Consider the following 6000-nt stretch of genomic DNA (forward strand, 5'->3'; position numbering starts at 1 on the left):
AGTCCGGTAGTAGAGGCTGATGGGAGCGGCATATATGATGCTCCAGGCCCCGCTAGAAGACCCACCCTGACTTCGCCTGGCCCACCTGGCCAGGTGTTGAGTGAGCAGGCCTGGGTTGTGGCCTTGGGATCTGTGGGGTCTCCATAGGGTGGCTGCCTGGGCCCCTCCGAAGTATTAAGTTCCTGTTTCTTCTTGCTATATCAGCTTTCCCGAGGCAGGCTTCATGCTGTGAAGCTAAACTCAGACAGACTCTGGGTCTGGGGGTCTTTCTAAGTTTCCTGAAAGCTTAGCTCAGCCTGAACACATTCCTGAGGGTCAGCCCAGCCCCCACTTCATGGGTCCTAATCCATGTCTGAGTTTGGGCATCTTATCTGATGATGTCTTGCTTTTTCCAAATCCCTGTCTACACCAGACTCTCCTTCCCTGCAGACATCAGGCGCAGGTCGTTGTGGGGGAAGTGAAGACATTTCACTGTCTGGAGGAATGTCCTAGAGGAATTTATAAAAAATAGAGGCTCCTGGGCCTGGCCTCAGGGATTCTGACTTAAGGGGTCGTGGTACTGCCCAGGAATCTGCAAGATGAACGGCCCAGAAGATTCTAACACAGGTGGGTGATGGTAAAATTTTGAAAAATCCTTTGAGGCAGGAAGGAGGGAACACTAAAGGCAGATGGCTTGGTTGGAATGGTCTGGGAATCACCTCTGGGAACCCGTTTCCTCACCAGTAGAGAGGGCAAGATAACACCAGTAAGAGCCCCCCACAGTGTACCAGCAATTAGTACAATGCCCGTGGCATCAACCTCCTGAGGTGCATCTCCAAGGGCAACATCCCTGAGCCTTCCTGTGTCACAGAACAAAGGTCTTTGCTTCCCCTGAAGGGGAAACTGGCCAGCTGCAAGGTCATTCTTCATGCCAAGTTTTATGGCAGGAGCCATTTCATGGGAGGCGGGGTCAAGGCCAGCAAGTGGTCTAGACATGTGCAATGTGGCTCCTTAACTTCCTTCTGGGTTTCCCCAGCACAACACACTACTGAAAATGGCAGGATCCCAGACGGACCCTCCCAACACATCTGGGTAATGCCAGCAGGGCCAGGCCTCCCGGGGCAGAGACAGGTTCCCCGAGCAGTGGGCGAGCCGTCCACCAAAGCCCGAGCCCCTGTTCACCCCTGCACTCCGCTCTGTGCCCCCGGGGCACCGCCGTGACCGCTGGCCTGCCTTCCCACGCCACCACTGCCGTCCGCACCCGCTCAACTCCGGCCACGAGGGACAGCTCCCTCAGGGCCCAGCAGCTCTCGCGAGGCCTGGCGGAAACAGGGTGAGGGTCAACCGAATGCAGCTGCATGAGGAATCAGGTAGCACACAACCAACCCTGCTGTTCCAAGCAGCTGAAATGACTCTTTGGATTATCTGCCTCAGTGAGTGAGGATGGAAAATGAAGCGGCAGGGCTTGGATTCTCCTGGAATAAATGAGGGCTTTTCCAGGGGGCTCTTCCTCCAGGAGGAGAGGGGGAGCTATGAGGCATCCTGCCCCCATCCAATGGCTGGGCTGACTCTTCCTCCTAGAACCGAATGCTCCTTCTGCTGCTCTTCTGCTCAGGAACATGCTATGGCTGGACTGGGCATCACGTTCAAGCTACCTCACCCTCCTCTTACATCAACCCCCACCTCCCACCACTCCTCTGTCATCCAGACACGACTCTCATGGCTGGACAATTCTGGCCTCTGCATCTCCGATTACACTGTATCTCTCCCACCTGGAATGACTTTTCTCTCAACTTCTGTCATTTTCAAGACAGCCTCCTCCATGAAGGCCTCCCTGCAAGCCCAGCCCATTTGAGCTTTCTCTTCTCTTACCAACCAGCATCAGACACTGACTGCGTGCTTCATGTCATCTGAGTGCGGTGGAGTGGGCATTGGGAGCAGATGAACACAGCCCTGCTCTGCCCCTTCCTGGCTGTGTAATCCTGAGCAAGCTACTTCCCCTCTCTGAGCCTCAGTTTCCTCCCTACCTATGGGAGGAAATCGTCCCTCCTCACAGGACTGTGGTGTATAAGGTGTTTGGCATGCCTGGCTCACCCCGTCCAATCTTCTCATTTTACAGATTGGGAGACTGAGGTTCAGTGTGGGCAAATGACTCATCCAGATTCATGTCTCAGGTTAGCCACAGGAGCAAGGCTGCCGCTCTGGGCTCTGGATGTATTTTCCCTAGCATCATGGGGCATCCTGTCCTTTGAATGCATTTATACTATTTTCTCTGGCAAGAGTCTTCCAGCCTTTAGTACCGTCTTGGAATCACAGGAGCCCAGGAGAAAGCCAGGAGTGCCCGAGGGCCTAGCACTGGGGTGCTGCGCAGTGGTCTGGATCCTGGGTCCCTCCTGTGCTTCAGCCACAGGCAGAGGAAGGCCAGGCTGGGCATGGGCAGCAGCTCCCTCCCTCGGCTTCTGGGATGAGCCCGATTTGAAAGGGTGCTAGGCTAGCGACTGCACACAAGGGGGTAGCAGAGAGCTCCCTGAGAGGTGGCAGCATCAACCAGAAATGATGGGGGAAAAGTCCAGCTGATGCCATCTGAGGGGGAGGTACCACTGGTTCGTAAACAGCACCGCTCCAGTCCCTTAAGTGTCCCCGACTGCTCTCACCACCCCAGCCCCTACTCTGAGGCCTTTCGGTCTAGCCAGAAGGCCAGCATCTATCCTGATTGATCTGCCCACATCTGACCAGTTGATAGAAAGTTTGAATTTCATCTCCCAGGAAGAGGTCTCCTGATCAACAATAACCCATTCTGGGGGCTTCTGGGGCAGTCAGAGTGGAGTAGGAGTACAGGCCTGGCCCTACACAAGTCTGCTTGTCACACCCTCTGAGAGCAGCTGGTCCCCATTTCCATGGTGCCCTGGCCCGTGTTTACAAGGCAGCTTTCTCTCCTCCAGTACCAACTGTGTGCAGAGCAGCCGGAAAGTCCTCTGCCACTGCCGGGCAGGTGGGGGCTGGCACTTGGGGAGGTTGAGCCAGGAAGGGATTAGTAACCAGGCAGCAGGAGGCTCAGAGCCGTGTGCCCAGGCGAGTGGGTAGCATCAGCGGAAGGCGCCTGGCAGCACGGCCGGCTGCTCCCCGCCGAGAAGCAAGCAAGAGGTGGTGGGGAGAGAGGGCTGCCCCAGCAGCAGGGAGAGGTGGGCATCCGCCCGCACCCGACACAGTCACAGTGATATCTGTTACCCTGAAGTGGGGACACAGAGGGTGTGGGTAGCATCCTCACTCTGAGAAGCAGGCACGTGGGGGCCCGGGCCCACTGAGGACTCGGCCCTCAAGGGTGGATGGGCAAATGAGCTGGCGAGCAGGCACCAGCCTAGCAGCTTAGAACAGGAAGCCATCTGACAGGAAGCACCGCGTGCCAGCCCCCTGTGGGGCCCCAGAGTAGTGGGGGGTGGGCTGGGGAGATGGAGTTAATCTGAAGAGCATCAGGGCAGCTCCCTCCAGAAGGTGACTTTGTGTGCTAGGACAGCTGCGACCCGTGCTGGGCAGCTTTGGGGCACAAAGGGCGGCTGGCTGGGCCAAGGCTGGCCAGTTTGCGGGCAGCCAGCCAGTGCCTTCCCTGTGGCTCACTTTGCTGTTCCCCCCAGGGGCCCATGCTCCCCTCTTAATCCCTTCCTTCCCTTTGCATCTTGGGCTCTGGAGAACAGGTGAGTGACAGACGACAGGCTGGTCCGGGCTGCCCCATGGGCCACCTGCGGCTGGGATCCTACCCACTGGTCAGTCTCCCATGGACAAAGAAAGGGGAAGGTCCTGAGGTGTGGTCTCTCTGCCTCTCCCTCCCCAGCAAGACTTAATATCCAAGCACATCCGCCTCTCTGCCTCCTCCTTCTACAAAAAGATTTCTGATTACATGTAAGTGGGAGCCCATTTGCACAGAGATTAGCGTTGACCAGGATAAGATGATCTTACCTGTGGCTTTGACTGGGGGTCCATGGGTACTCCAGGGCCCTCACACTACCACTATTACAGCTTACATAACGCCCAGACCCCCTTCCTCTGGCCCAGGAGAGCCGAGTGCACCCCTGTCAACTTCCTGCTCTTGATGCCTCAGGAAGCAGCTCACCTGGATTTGCAGGGTATTGAAGGCTGAATTCCGAGACACTTGCAACTTGCTTCTTCTGTTGCCTATGCCTTTGACAAGCCAGAACCAGAAAGGCCACATGGACCTTTGGTGTCCTCCATGTGTTTTCTCAGCCCTGGGCCTTCTAGAACCCCAGGGAAGGAAGCATCCCTTAGAAGAGCATCATGGGTCACTTGACATGCCCCAGGGTGCCAGAGTCTCTCTTGGAACTTACAGAGAACAGGGGTCATTTCATAACTAAAGTGTTTATTTCCATTCAGTTCACTAACCGATTGTTCTGCTCAGGTGCCTGCATTTGCTCACAGGAGGGAGTTTGTGGCCCGACCCTGTGGCTCATGGTTTTCCCATGGCCAAGACCTTCAGACCTGGGTGAAGGTCTGGGGTGGGGGGTGGGGGGCAATGGGGTGGGAGAGAAACCATACACTATTCCCCCAGTGGAGGGAAGGAGCGCCTGCACACGTCTCTGAGGGTGACACTCTGGAGGGCTGGGATATCACAGTGAATGATCCGGGGCCCAGATTAGGCTCCCAGAGGCGGAACTGGGTTCTGGCCATCTGAGGGCACTCAGGAACCTGGAAGGGGCCTATTTGCCTGGCAAGTACTGGACAGACTGGGGCAGAAGGCGGGCGGAGAAGTGGGCAAAGTCATGCGGTGCTGCAGCCTTAGGCTCACTTCTTTCTCAATCTGGTGCTTTCAAAAACAGTCCTGGGTGGGGTGCTCCTCCACCTTGGCCCCTCATCCTCCCACATCTCACTCGGTCTCTGAATGGCCCAGATGGCCCCGTGGCAGTTGGCTTTGGTGAGGCCTGGCAGCAGGGGGGACCTCTCTGCAGGGGGAGGAGGGAAGAGTGTCAATGAAAACCATATAAAAAATCCAGAAATGTGCATATAAAATCTCGCCCTTGGTGTATTGCCTAAGTCAGTAAGCAGAAAGCACCTTCTTCTTGGAGAAGGATCAAGTCCTCAAAAGGTAGGAAATGTCAAAGTGTCACTTCATTGTCATTAAAAAAAAAACCCGACAAACAAACCCCCCAAACCAAATCCACCCCTGACCAAAATACCCCCGAGTCCACGAATTGTTGTAAACAAACCCAAATGCAGAAGCAATCCTTCTCAGTGGCAGTCGTAGCTGATGGCAGTCACCGCAGCATTGGGCCTGCAGGCGGGGGCTGCCGGCCCTGTGCGGGACATGGACATGGACGTGGAGCCGTAGTCGGGGCGGGGGGGACGGGTCATCCTCAGGAAGGTTGACCTTGCCGGCGTCCCCACGGTCTCCCCGACTGAGGAAGACAAAAGCCCCCTTTCAGCCCCATGAGCCGACAGGAGAAACAAGTCTTTTTCATTGGAGTTTCTAAAATATTCTCCAAAGACAGAAAAATTCTTCTGTTTGCCCCGCGGCGGCAGGAATGGAGTTTCCCCGAGTGGCTCCCACGGCGGCTGCCTGTCCGCCTGCCTGCCCCGTCTGCCTGCCGTGTGGCTGTTGACTGGGGCCCAGAAGAGCAGCCCAGGGACAGGAGAGGAGGGGGGGCCCTGTCTCTCCCTTCACATTGGTTTTCCTGAAAGTGTTTCTTGGCTCTGGCCAGGTCGCCTTCCCAGAGGGAGTTGGAGAGAAACTGCTTTTGGTCTCCGATTGGGATAAATCGCGTGGATCTCCCAAGCCCTTTTCTTTCTTTTTTTTTTCCCTAAGAACAATGATCACTTTCCTTATGAGAATCCTCTTTAAAAAATATTCCTTGTATTTCCCGCCCCCTCCCTGGATCTATTTTCTTTTGTCCCCGTTCCCTTTTTTCCATCATCTGAGTTGCACATATTCTTGGTGACGTCTCATGGCTGGAACGCTGCTCGGTTCTTCCTGCTGCCCGTGGCCTCCTGGCAGGTGCTGACCCTGCGGTGGAC

Source organism: Hyaena hyaena, unplaced genomic scaffold (assembly GCF_003009895.1).
Source record: "Hyaena hyaena isolate Hyena2069 unplaced genomic scaffold, ASM300989v1 scaffold_3, whole genome shotgun sequence".
NCBI lineage: Eukaryota > Metazoa > Chordata > Mammalia > Carnivora > Hyaenidae > Hyaena > Hyaena hyaena.